The sequence below is a fragment of the Tenrec ecaudatus genome, chromosome 12 (assembly GCF_050624435.1).
Source record: "Tenrec ecaudatus isolate mTenEca1 chromosome 12, mTenEca1.hap1, whole genome shotgun sequence".
In the NCBI taxonomy this organism is placed as follows: Eukaryota; Metazoa; Chordata; class Mammalia; order Afrosoricida; family Tenrecidae; genus Tenrec; species Tenrec ecaudatus.
In genome coordinates this window covers 13,845,463-13,859,365 of record NC_134541.1, presented here as the reverse complement: position 1 = coordinate 13,859,365, position 13,903 = coordinate 13,845,463, and the positions used below count along the sequence as shown (strand labels likewise).

Sequence of the window (13,903 nt, the reverse complement as noted above, 5' to 3'; positions counted from 1 at the left end):
CAATCCCAGGAGCACATAAGTAATTCCAAGGGATGGCTCTGAGGGGAGACAGCTAGCCTGGCCTCCTGAGAGAGGAGGAGACGCGGAAGAGGTGGTGGTCATCCTAAAGACGTCCTGCCATCAAGACAGATCACAACCCAGCTGCCACTCGCAAGATCTGCTCAGCGTTCATCTCAGAAAATTGTGGGGCTGATGCTGGTTAGGAAGTGGTCCAAGCCAAAGGGCATTGTCACTGGTGACGTCACGCGAAACTGGAGCAGGCTTCCGATTGGCTACTTGCGCCTGGGCGGGGCCAGAGCGTGCCTGGCGACGCCCCCCTTCTCACGCATGCGCTCCCGCTGGAGCCTCGCCGCCGCGCCATTTTGCCGGGGTTTGAATGTGAGGCGGAGCGGTAGGCGAAGCGGCTAGTACTGGTTACCGTGCGGGGCTGGGATTCCCTCCTCCATTCCCGTCTCCCCTCAAGGTAAGGCGGGAGGCGCGCAGGGTCTAACAGGGCGGTTTCTTGGGGGCCCGCCAAGGGCGGGGTGAGGCGCTCCTAGTACTTCCGAGCTCTGGGAAGCCAGGGCCGCGCCTCTGGGCGAGAGTAGTCTGTAGGCCGGTACCTCAGGCGGCGCCCGCGGGTCGAGTCTCCTTTGTGATGCTCGTCTCGCCCCACACGACAGCGTCGCGGACCGCGGGCCCAGACCTTGCGGCGCCTTCGAGGGGCGAGCGGACCAGCGGTGCGGCCTAACGTGAGCTGCCCGAGCGCCCGCCCTTTCCCCTCCGACGCCGCGCTGATTGGCGGCGGCGCCGCTCTGTGCTTGGAAAGGCCACCTCTCATTGGCCACGCCCGCGCGTCGGTGCTCCGCCACTGGGGGTGGACCCGACCGCGGACAACGTGAGCGCTGTGTGCCGCGGCGAGGCCTGGCCGCGGGCGGTGCGCGGCGAGTGGACTGAGGCCACGACCGCGCCCTCTGACCCCTGACCCCAAGGTTGAGAGCACTGTCTCTCCACCGTACACGGGTGTCGAGGTCTCACTTGGTCTCACTTTTGCTAGTAAAATTATGTAGTTAATGTCCAGTAATAAGGGAGACACCCGCCACCTCGAGAGAGGGCGATGGTAGCTTTGGAATCAGACCGCCTGCGTCCGTTCCTAGGGGTGTAACTAGCGGCGTGTGCGTTTCATTATGTGCAAAATGGGTTAATCGATAGGCTTAGCTCATAACAAAGTGGCTCCAAAATAATTTAGGAGGCTCCGCGAAGCTACTTCCTTGGTTTGCAAAGATCCTCGTGAAGAACGCCCTCCCACCACTTCTTCACCTTTATGCTCGCACTCCTGCACCCCTGCTCCGGCCTATCGTTAAGCATCGACAGGTGCCTGTAGTTTGCATGGAAATTACCAACCCCCAGATCTGTGCAGGGCTGGCGCCCTATCCTTCGAGTTTCCTTCCTCTTGAGCCTCCCTGAAGAACCTCTCTTGGCACCTTCTTCCCGAAACGCTTCATCACAATGGTCTAAGGTTATTAACTTGCAGGCATTATCTAAAATTAGGGATTTAATATTTACTCCTTTATTGTCTTTTTCAACTACTGGGTTTGTAAGTGCTTTGTCCTTAGTCAAGGACCTTGACTGACTGTCTTGGGTTGCCAGAATGGTGCATCATGGAAAAGGTTATTCTTCCTTGAAGGCACAGGTGGGGGGAAAAAATCCCAAAGAAAAACCCACTGCCGTGGAGACAAATCCAACACATCACAACAGTATACAGCAGAGTAGTAGAGCTGCCCCCTTGGGTTTCTAAGGCGCCTCATCTTTATCCTGTGGTTAAAGATGATGGGTTTAAACTCTACACCTCATCAGTAGCCCAACACCTAACTCACAGTGGCACCAGGGCTCTTTCAGGGGCGCACATAGGGACCATTTTTCCTAATAACTTTTTGTTGGGAATTAGGTGAACGTTTACAGAGCAGATCATAGTTTTACATTGAACTCATACAGCCTTGGATTCAACTCATGAATTACAGTCCAGACTCAATGCCCCAGTGCTTCTGTGTTTCCTGTCTTCATCCCACTGCTGCCTCTAATCCTCTGAACTTGTCCTTGGGTAAATGTTGCCCTTTTGATATTTCACAATCAAAATAAAGTGAGTTCAGTTCCAGGCTTGGAGGTCTCACCAGTTTCTGTCCGACCAATAAGGCAAGTCTTTCAGGATTTTGAGTTCTGTTAGAACAATCCCCCACTATCTAGAATCTTGATTTCTGCTAGTTGGGAGTGTGGGAGCAATGCTCTAGCTTTGAAGTTAATTTATTTCCTTACTAACATTTACGGAGATTCTGGGGAGTAAAGCACGAGACAAAAATAGACAAGGCCTTTTCCCTTAGAGTTTGAATGGGGGCAGGGTGCACAAACAGTAACACCAACCCAGAAGTTAGATAATTTCAAGCAGTTGTAAGTGACAGTTATGTGATGGGCAAAGCAAGCGTCCTTGCAGAAGTGACTTTTTAACTGAGACTATCCATGCAGAACTGTGACAGGTTAGGCTGTTCAAGAGGGGAAAGAAAGTACAAAGGCTCAAGAGCAGGAGCAAACATGGAATGTTGAAATATTTTAGGAGCAGCCAGGTTGCTGAGAATAGTTTGAAAAAGGGAGCAGTATCCAGGAACCAGATCATAAAGGGCCTTGTAGGCAAGGAGTTTGGATTTTATTATTCTAATTGGCTTAGTCTTGTGATTACAAAGCCAAAGGTGGATTGAGTGGTTGGAGTGTGCTCTTAATGTGTGCATGCTCAATAGTTTTTACCCATTGGGTCTCTTTGCCTCCACCCTCAGGAATGGTTCCTTAGTATAGAGGAAATACTTAAAGAAAAGGCATTTAGTTTGAATCAACTTATGTCACAGATGTCTGTAAGATAGCCTTGGAAAGCAGTTTTTGTTAGAAAATTCTTTGCCTAAACTGAGAGCCTGTATGAAGAAGCTAGACATAGATTCCAGCCAGTCATTCAACAAGAACTTGGAGTTTACATACATGTGTCGTAATGTATTATGGTATATGCTTTTTGTAGGTGAAATTTTTATTTACTGTAAAATCAGGAACAGTTTTTGCATTTATAGCTTGCTAAATATTTTTAAATCTCAAAGAAGATAATTAGACTTGGATCCTGCTGACACATTGTGTATTTCTGGAGTAGCAGTGTCTTATAGACATTGTTAGTAAGAGCATATTTGGATTTTTTTAAAAGACTGGTGACATCGTTAAGCTCTGATTAGCATTCAGACTTTAAGATTTATGCAATATTTTAATTTTCAGGAGTTGTAACATTTATATAATGTTCTCTTTTTTCTTTTTAACTAAGAGATAGTTCAAATCTACCAGCCACTCTGAAGTAGAAAGATGAGGCTGTCTGCTTCCAGAGAAATTTACAGCCTCGGAAGTCCTAGGGAGCAGTTCAACTCTGCCCTTTAGGGTTACAATGACTCAGAATCAACATTGGCAGGGGATTTATTTTTGGTCTATCATGTGGTCCTAGAATCCATTGTCTCTACCCAACTTTGTCATAGTCCAAATTGGTCAGAGTAACATGAAAATTGATAGTGCTTTTAATGAAAAAAATTGAGCAAGAGTGAATACCTAGCATTAAACATAGTACACCACATGTGTTTTAGGTGCTTACCACTGTTGTAAGGCTCTAGGTCAGTGGTTCTCAACCTTCCTAATGCCGTGACCCTTTAATACAGTTCTTCATGTTGTGGTGACCCTGTATGTAGGCGTATCTATATGTGGGTGAACCTGGAACAGTGTCTCAGTTCCTAAGACCATCGGAAATATGGTCTTAGGGGACCCTTGTGAAGGGTTGTTTGGACACACACCCCCCCCCAAGGGGTCACGACCCCCAGGTTGAGAACCGCTGCTCTAGGGAGATGTTAGGTGCCATTGAGTAATTTCTGACTCGTGGTGATTCAGGGTAGAATAGAACAAAACACTGCCTGGTCATCCTGCATCAGTAGTTGCTGTGCTTGAGTACGTTGTTAAAGCCACTGTGTCAAGCCATCTTGTCAGGGCTTCCTCTTTTTCAAACATGATATCCTTTTTCTGGGGCTGGTTTCTCCTGCTGCTACCATATGCAAAGTACATGAGACAAGTCTCCCCATCCTCACTTCTAAGGAGCATTCTGGCTGTTGTTCTAAGATTTGTTTTTTTCTTTGACAGACTGGTATTTCCAATATTCTTGCTAACATCAAAACTCAAATGCATCAATTCTTCAGTTTTCCTTATTCAATATTTAACTTTCATACATGAGGTGATTGCAAAGACAAGGCCTGGGTTTTCTCTTTAGTCCTCAAAGTGACATCCTTGCTCTTCAATACTTTAAAGTGTGCAGCACATTTGCCCAGTGCAGTATATCATTTGATATCCTGCTGCTGCTTCCATGAACATTGACTGTGGATCCAAGCAAAATGAAATTGTGATAACCTCAGTCTCTTCCAGAGTTATGAGGATTTGGATCTTTTTACATTGCTGAAGGAAACAGGCTGTAGCATCCAATGTGGATCTCAGCTCTCAGGGAGATGGCAATGAACAAAACATAGTCCCAGGTCTTGTGGAACTTCCAGTGTAGTGGAGGGAGAATCACAGTAAATTTAAAATAATATGTTAAGAAACATTTACCGGTATGTGCAGAAATGAGGTGGCAAGTGGCTCATTTACATTGGCTGGCCCAGGAATGCACCAGCATGAGCCCTGAATAAAGTGGGATCATGAACCAGGAAACTGCCCGCCTTGAAAGGAACATACTGTGTAAGCACTACTAGATACGAATAGTCAAACGGGCTAAATCTCAAAAATCACTTCTCTCTGAAGTACTTTTGAATGAAAAGTAGGGCAAGTGCATTGGTCACTTGTTCTGAGGTGGTATATTTTGTTGAGAATGGCAATAGTGGACCCTTAAAGAATCACCTCCAAACCTGAGGAGTAGCTAGTAGTTTAGCTGCTCACTGATTTTTACTGCCTTATCCATGAGTTTGTGCAGCAACTACCTTCTAAATGTCTTACTATGTGCTAGGCAATGTTGAAAATTCTCGGCACAGATAAGACATACAGAGGCCTTGCCCTAAGGAGCTTATACAGTCCAGCATGTACATTAGGAAACAAGTAATTTTTGAAATGGCATAGATTGCTATAAACTCTGCAGGGATAGACGAAGTGTATAAAAATCGTGGCAATCCCTCTGTAGATATATATATGTTAATCCTGGGTAGACTAGAGAAACAAATCCAGGGAGACTCGTGTGTATAAGAAAGAGATTTGTATACAAGAACAATTGTACATTAAGAAAACATCCCAGTCCAGTCTAGTGCCATAAGTCTGACATTAGCCCATATGCCCGGTGCCAATCTATAAAGTCCTCTTCAGACTCATGAAACATATGCAATGAAGCCAAATGACGGATGATCACAAGCCAGTGGGTAGAAAGTCTTTGGGTCCAGTGGCGTTGTAAGCATCTCGGAGCTGGCAGGGGTCTCTCTGGCTTCTCCGGCTTCAGAGGTCTGGTTGCATCCATGTGGCTTGTCTAGCTCAGGGCACTAGGGTAATTCCATGTGGCTTATCAGCTGCAATGTCTCCCAAGGAGTGAAATAGTGCCCACCTCCAAGGAGGAAATACAAGATTTCCCAGAATTCTCAGGAAGCCATGTCCACACAGAAGCCTCACTGGCTATGATCTGATTGACAGACTAGACTCAACCCCTTCACTCGTAATCCTTAACTACCACAATATATGCTACAGAAACACAATGAAGAGAGTTGATGAAATTCAATTATTGAGGTGGTTATATGCCATTGAGTCTGTTCTTACTCATTGCAACCCTATGTACAACACAGAACAAAGCACTGCCTGCTTATGCACCATCCTCACAATTGTTTCTGTGCTTGAGCCCGTTGTTGCAGCCATTGTGTCAGTCCATCTTCTTGAGGACATTCCTTTTTTTAGCTGCCCCTCTACCAAGAATGATGTCCTTATCCAGGGACTAGTCTCTTGACATGTCCAAAGTACCCGAAAAGTCTATCTTTCCCTCTAAGAAGCATGTACTTATTCCAAGACATTTGTTTGTTCTTTAGGCAGTCCATGGTATTTTCTCTTTTTTTTTCACAAATGAAACGTTAGTTAATTTTTTTGTTTGTTAGTTTGTTTAAAAACGGAGGTGGGGAGATGAAGAGGCGGCGGCGGGAACGGGGGTGGGGGGATCAGGGGGATCAAAGAGGTAAATGAGCTCTTATTGTATTGTAATCTCCATAGGTTGGCTTGACAAAAGTACTAAAGATCACTTAACCACTGCCATCAAGTTAATTCCAATTTATAGAAACCCTATGGAGTGTTGCAAAGGTTGTAAATTTTAATTCTCAAAAGGAGCTTTTGGTGGCTCTGAACTACCAACTTTGTGATTACAGTCTAGTGTTTGCTTTTTATTTTTAATAATTTTATTGGGGGTTTGGACAGCTCTTATCACAATCCATACATACATCCACTGTCAAGTACATTTGTTGCCATCATTTATTTTCTTTTTTTATTTAAATCATTTTATTGGGGTCTTGTACAACTCTCACAATCCATATATACATCCATTGTGTCAGGTACATTTGTACATTTGTTGCCCTCATCATTCTCAAAACATTTGTTTTCCATTTGAGCCCTTGGTATCAGCTCCTCATTTTTTTCCCTCCCTCCCCGCTCCCTCTCATGAACCCTTGATAATTTATAAATTATTATTATTTGCCATTATTTTCCCAAAAAAAATTTACTACTTGAGGCCTTGGTATCAGCTTCTCATTCCGCCCACCTCACCCCCCAAGTCCATGGTACTTTCAATATTCTCCAGCTCATAATTTAAATGCATCGATTCATCTCTCATCTTTATTTAGTGTCCAACTTTCACTTACATACGAAGTATTAGAAAACAGCATGGTTTGGGTCAGGCGCACCTTAGTCCTCAACGTGAAATCCTTGTTCTTAACACCTTATTTAAAGTGGTCTTGCGCTGCAGATTTACCCAGTTTAATACATCATTCCATCTTTTGACTACTGATTCCGTGAGCATTGCTCATGGATCCAAGTAAGATAAAATCTTTGACAACTTCAATCTTTTCTCCATTTATCATAATGTTGCCTGTTGGTCCAATTATGAGGATATTGGTCTTCTTTACATTAAGCTGGAATCTGTACAACTTGGGCTACAGTCCTTAATCATCAGCGAGTGCTTCAAGAACTCACTTAAAGCAAGCAAGGTTGTGTAAACTGCATATCGGCAGTTTGTTAATAAGCCTTCCTTTGATCCTTATGCCACATTCTTATATTCCTGCTTCTTGAATAATTATGGTGAGAAGATACAACTCTTTCCTCATTTTAAATCATGTAGTGTTCCCTTTTTCAGTTCGTACAACTAATTCTTGATCCATATAAGGTTCCACATGAGCACAATGAGATATTAGAATTCTCATTCTTCTCAGTGTTTTCCTTGGCTCGTTATGATCTGCACAGAACACCTTTGCATAATCAATAAAACACAAACATCTTTCTGGTATTCTCTGCTTTGAGCCAAAATCCATCTGACATCAGCAGTGAGGCCCGTTGTTCCCCTTCCTCTTCTGAATCTGGCCTGAACCCTGACATCTCCATGTGAATGTACTGCTGCAACTGTTGGATGTTCAGCAACATTTTACTTGTATTTAATAATGTTCGATAAATTCTGCATTCTTTTGAATCACCTTTCTTTGGGATGGGTACCAACTGATTCTTCCAATCGGTTGGCCAAGTAGCTGTCTTCCAAATTTCTTGGCAGAGATGAGTGAGTGTTTCGAGTACTTCATCAGCTTGGTGAAACTTTTCTATGGTATTCCATCAATTCCCGGAGCCTTATTTTTGGCGAATGCTTTCAATACAGCTTGAACTTCTCACTTCAGCACCATTAGGTTTTGATCATAATGTTACAATTTGAAATGGTTGAATGTTGACTACTTTTTGGTGCAATGATTATTTATCGAGGAGGTGTTTTTTATTTTTTTTTTTTAAACCTAACAGAATAGATCCAATTTCTCTTTTTAGGCACCCACTCCCTTACAATGTCTGCATATGCTGCCTTGCAAGTCTCCAAACAATACATTTGTGTGAGGTGAAGGCAAATTATTTATTTGGTAAGCTCAAATTCACTGATGCACAATACTTGACTACATAAACTTTCATGACTTCATAAGAGCACCAGCATTTCAATACATAAAAAGCCTGGGGAAATGAATTAGCTAAATCACTGCTTTCCAAAGTATCTATATCCATTAGTAAAGAGTTTCTGTGGCTGAATAATGGGGAAAAGTTGGATTACGCTGATAATTCATTGGTCTAGTTCCAGAGGTCTTTAAAGTGTTCGTGTGTTAACATTAAAAATTAGCATATATTGTGAACTTCTAGAGGAGGAGGGTTGGGCGGGTAATGTATAGCATTTACCAAAACTTGAAAATAGTGAAGAGGCAGTTGTTCAATAAATAATGGTGTTGAATGGAACTGGTTGTTTGTGCTCAGAGTGGTGTGCACTGGGTCAGTGGTAGTGAAGAGGGAAAGGTTGGTGGAACCTACTAAACCAGTTGGAATATTAGTTTTCCTTGTGGTTAAAAAACCTCTACTGAAGGAAGATTGTAGTAAGAATAACTGCTCAACAGATAGTTCTTCCTGTCAGATTGTGGTGTCTTATCTACGGAGTGGTAGGTACCCTGCATGTTCACAGTATAGCCAATTACTTATCCTCCTGTGTGCACCCCCCTCCCTGCCCCATACAGGGTTATACTTTTAAGATCAATTTTCAGAATCTTAAGAGTTATCTGTGACTTCTTCTCCCTACCCCTGACTACCCCTTTCTGGTTTTGTATGTGCCCTATGCTTTCCCCTTGTTCAATCAATTCCCTGTGGTTATCACTGCCATGTAAGGCAGGCTTGGAAACCGAGGGGCTGGTGGTGAGTAATTTGAAACCTGATCTATTATTAACTATATGTGACTCGGAGCAAGTCAGTTAACCTCCCTCAGATTTCCTCTTTGTGTGTAAAGTGATTATGTGAAATAAATGATAGGAAATAAAACATAACTGTTTATGCCTAGTTCACAGATAAATGCTTACAGATATTCTGTTCTCTTCACTTTATCATCATTCTGCAAACCATTACTAGCCCAGAGTATCTATAGTCCATTTTCAGTAAGTCCTTCAAATTGGTTCCAACTTGTCGCAACCCTGTGTTCAACAAAATGAAACACTACCAGGACCTGTGACAGTCTCATAATCATTGCTGTGTTTAAACCCATTGCTGCAGTCCCTGTGTCAATCCATCGCAGTGTAGGTCATCCTTTTTTTTTTTTATTGTTTTATTAGGGCTCATACAACTCATCACAATCCATACATCAGTTGTGTAAGGCACAGCTGTACATTCATTGCCTTCATCATTCTCAAAACATTTGCCCTCCACTTAAGCCCCTGGCATCAGGTCCTCATTTTATCCCCTCCCTTCCTCCTCCACCCTCCCTCATGAGCCCTTGATCATTTATACATTATTATTTTGTCATATCTTGCCCTGTCTGACGTCTCCCTTCACCCACTTTTCTGTTGTCTGTCCCCCAGGGAGGGGGTCACATGTAGATCCTTGTAATTGGTTTCCTCTTTACAACCCACTCTCCCTCCACCCTCCCAGTATCACCACTCACACCACTGGTCCTGAAGGGATCATCCACCCTGGATTCCCTGTGTTTCCAGTTTCCTATCTGTACCAGTGTACATACTCTGGTCTAGCTAGACTTGCAAGGGAGAATTTGGATCATGACAGTGGGGGCGGGGGTGGTTTGTTTTGTCTTTTGTTTTGCCAACCCTCTACATGTATATGAGGTGACATCTTTACTTTTCATTACTTTAAAGAGGTCTTTTGCAACAGATTTGCCTAATGCTTGGCCGCTGCTTCCATGGACATTGATTGTGGATTCAAGTAAAACTGAAACTCGCTCAAAAACCTTCTAGCTCCCTGTTGTACATTAATTCGTGATACTCTTCATCCAGGTGGTCAGGAACTTAAGATCTCAGTCTGTCAGTCACCTATTTCCCAAAAGAGCTTGGTACTCTACCCTTGACTCTTCCCCCTGAGTTTATTTGGCTAACATTTACTTCATGAGATCGATCCTTATTCTACCCACCTATCCAATTCCATCTACCTTTCAAGATTAGGACTTGCCATTTCTGGGAAATCTGACTGCCCTATCCCTCAGTGCTCCCTTCTTCACCGTCTAATAGCTCATTGCTGTCTGTGAGATTCCTTTGGCACTTGTACACCGAGGAGCAAGGGCACATTGGTAGTTTGGGGTAGAACTCCCCCATGAAAGACTCAGGTTCCCTTCCCAGCCAATTCACCTCTTGCACAGCCACCATCTGTCAGTGGGCCTTGATGTTGCAATATGATGCTAAAGAGGATTCTGTGGAGCTTCCAGAGTAAGATAAACTACTAAGCATGGTCTGGCTTATCCACTTCAAAAATGACCCAGTGAAAACTCTTTAGATCACAATATATGATTTGTGATCAATTATATGTGGCACAAGACTGGCTGTGTGTGTGTGTGTGTGTGTGTGTGTGTGTGTGTGTGTGTGTGTGTGTGTGTGTGTGTAATAAAAAATTAAGCCACTAGGAAAATATATCACAGCTTTGAAACCGCCAACAGCTGTATTATCACTTCAGGTCTTAAAGTTGGTAGAAGGGTGACATGTCCCTTATTGAAATAAGGTGTAACTGAAGCAGGAACACCACACACTAGAGGCTTTGGGCATAAAGTGGTATTTGGTAATGGTGTCCTCCTTTTGCTCTAAAAGAGTCACAGGTCTCCCTTACCCCCGAGTCATTCGCTTTCTCCCTTGACTGTCCTGTTGCCTGGAGATTGGTTTAACAGGATTCTGATAATAATACAGGGGCTAAGAAAGCAATTGGACATGCCACTAGGAAAGACACATCAGATTTTTTTTGTTTTAGGCAGTAAGAAAATACTTCTTTATAAGTCACTAGCAACTTGAAACTGACAGAAGGGGGAAATTCCAGTGTAGACTGCTCATATCTTTGAAAGCAGAGTATTAATTTTACCGGTTCATTGAAGGCAACGTAAATTTGGGGGATAAATTTGAGTTTTGAGATTCACATTTTATTTACAAGTGAAGAATGTCCCTTATAAAGCCTAACGTGGAATCAGGGAAGCGACATAAAGAAGTATCTGCTGGCTTCACCGTGATGTGAGAAAGGAGTCCATGTGACTGTCTCTTCACATTGATTTTGTTATTAAAAAAAGAAACAAAAATGCCACATGATTTTGTCAGATTGCATCAGTAAAAGAATTTAAAATAAAAAGGATTTTTCAAAATTCAGCACTCTGGTGAAAGGTGACCAGGATGCCACTTTCATTTCAGTGATAGTGCGTGCTCCTGGCCTTGAGCAAAGACTCAATACTCATCCAGAGTAGCTGCTCGAGGAATGGAGAGACCTCGATCCTTCGGCGCCTGAGCTTCCAGCGTCTCTGCCTCCGGCTTGGTCTGCTGCTCCACCCTTTGCTTCTCCAGGATCTCTTCAATGGACACCTGCTGGAGGGGCGTGTCACTCTCCTTTTCCAAGTCTATTTCTCCTAGTAGGACCACATTTTCTCCTCTGACCACAAAAATCCCTCGAGGAATATCACCGTATTTTTTTCCCACATGATGGAGCACTAAGTTAGCAAATTGATCAATGCTTCTTAAAAAACCTATAAGTGTCCTTGCATCTCGAAGCAGGACCATGTGCTTTTTCTACAAGCTCCTTCCGAAGAGACGCCCACCCAGGAGGAGATGGGCTACTCACTGTCGATGTCTTCGATGAGGCTGGCAGTGCCAGGCATATAGTTTATCTTGAGCTGAGATAAGGTTGCAAGGTTTATCGGCAACGGGCCAGCGGGTCCAACACCTCCTCTTCTTCCTGCCGCAGTCACTGCCTCGGTGGGACTAGGGCCAGGACAGGAACCCATCTCGACACATCAGTTTTTAAAAGACAATTATGTTTGGAAAAGGGCCAGCAAAAACGGAAACCTCAGTGAGTTTTCAATGGGTTCAGACACATCAGTGACCACAGTGATTGCACAGGCTTGGCAAGATTTTGTTGAGTTATGTCATGTGTAAGCAGCTAACAGTTTTCCTTTTACTGTTTATTCCCAGTTACTAGTACATATATCACCATCAAACACCCCTTTTCTTTCAAGGGGAAGAGATCTTCCTGTCTATTACACAGCTTGCGGCAGAGGACAGGGATGGCAGAGTTTTGTTGTGTTGTACATAGGGTGCCCCAAATTGAGCCAACTCAATGGCAGCTACCAATTCCAATGGACTTGCGTGAGGATTTTTAGGTTGCACATACTGTGGGCTCTGCATCCTTCTCAGTGAGGCCTGAGGGTATCACCCTGTGATCAAGCACCATATTTCTCTGGTGAACAAATATGCATATTAAGAGAAATGAATAAAAGACTACACGAGAGTGCTTCCTAAAGTTCCTTAATAAAATGGAGTCTAAAGATAATGTATTTTTTCCTTACCAACTTTTTGAAGCACTTTGTACAGCTGTATGCAGTTATCTGTGGTCAAGTCAGTTTTGACTCAAGCTACCTTCTGTAAACTTGTATGTATACCTTTTTTTAACAATCACAATTTATTAAAAAGTTTAATTTTTGTGATTGGATGCAGGATTACCGAACAGATCTTAGTTTTCCAGTCAACAATTCTTAGACATTCTTACAATTCATAGACATTCGTATTCAACTCATTGTAATTGCCTCATTGTACTATCTCATCCACTTCTTCCTGGTGTTCCTCTTCACTTTGTCATTTGACAAATGCTGCTCCTTTTAAATGGCTGATGATTCTGACGCTGGAAGTGATTTCTGTTCCAGACCTGAAACGTAACTAAGCACTGTAGTCTTGGGGGTCCACCAGTCTGTAGCTGAACAATAAACCTGGTATCTTTTATAATTGAAAAAAAATTTTTTTTGTTTTATAATTTTTGAGTTCTTTTGCATATTTTCACCCACTCTATCCGGGACCTTCGAAAGTGATCCTTTGTAAAACTGCAGGGAGTGGTTACCAGGCACCCTGATCTCAGGTTGCAGTCGGTCTCTCACTCACTCACTCACTCACTCACTCACTCACGCTATCTCTCACACACAAAACACATACACACGTAATCTGTATTTGTGTTGTTTATTTTGTGTCTGATTCTTATCAGTTAGCTGTTAGTCACTGAAGTATATTCTACAGGTTTTATTTAGTTCTCTTTAAGCTTTAAATTTTTATTCGATAAAAATGTTTAATATTTTCTTATGTTTAGGAGCAAGGTTACAGAGCCATTCTCATTTATTTTTAAAATTGTAAATTGAATAGGGCTTTACAAAATTCCCATTCAATTTCTGTACAAACTTTTCCGTGATATTTGTTGCATTCTTTGCACAGTGTGGACATTCTCAATACATCTGGTTGTTTACATTTCACTTTCTAGCATCTTTCTTACATTCCTCTTACATTCTCACCTTTGTTTTTGTTTTAATATAATTGTTGATGGTTTGGGTTCATAAAGGTAGGTTTTTGGGTTGTTTTTTTTTTTTAAGGCACAAAGTACTCAAAGTGAAACTATTTTGTTAGACCAGGGGTCCTCAAACTTTTTAAATGGGGGGCCAGTTCACTGTCCTTCAGACCCATTAGAGGGCCAGATTATAGTTAAAATAAAACCTGTGAACAAATTCCTATGCACACTGCACATATCTTAATATTGAAATAAAAAAACAAACGGGGCAAAAACACCTGACTGGCCGGATAAATGTCCTCAGCGGGCCGCATGTGGCCCGCAGGCCGTAGTT

General features: G+C 42.8%; 1 protein-coding gene and 1 pseudogene across 1 annotated transcript in view; one reads left to right on the top strand and one right to left on the bottom strand.

Moving 5' to 3' along the window:
• The first annotated feature begins 315 nt into the window (after nt 1–315).
• CSE1L (chromosome segregation 1 like) overlaps nt 316–13,903 on the top strand; it is a 48,313-nt gene continuing 34,725 nt past the window's right edge. The window contains exon 1 of the mRNA XM_075528593.1: nt 316–463. The gene's annotated coding sequence lies outside the window, so the exon portion shown is untranslated. The remainder of the gene's footprint in view (nt 464–13,903) is intronic.
• Nucleotides 11,475–11,804, bottom strand: LOC142422307 (U6 snRNA-associated Sm-like protein LSm1 pseudogene; annotated as a pseudogene).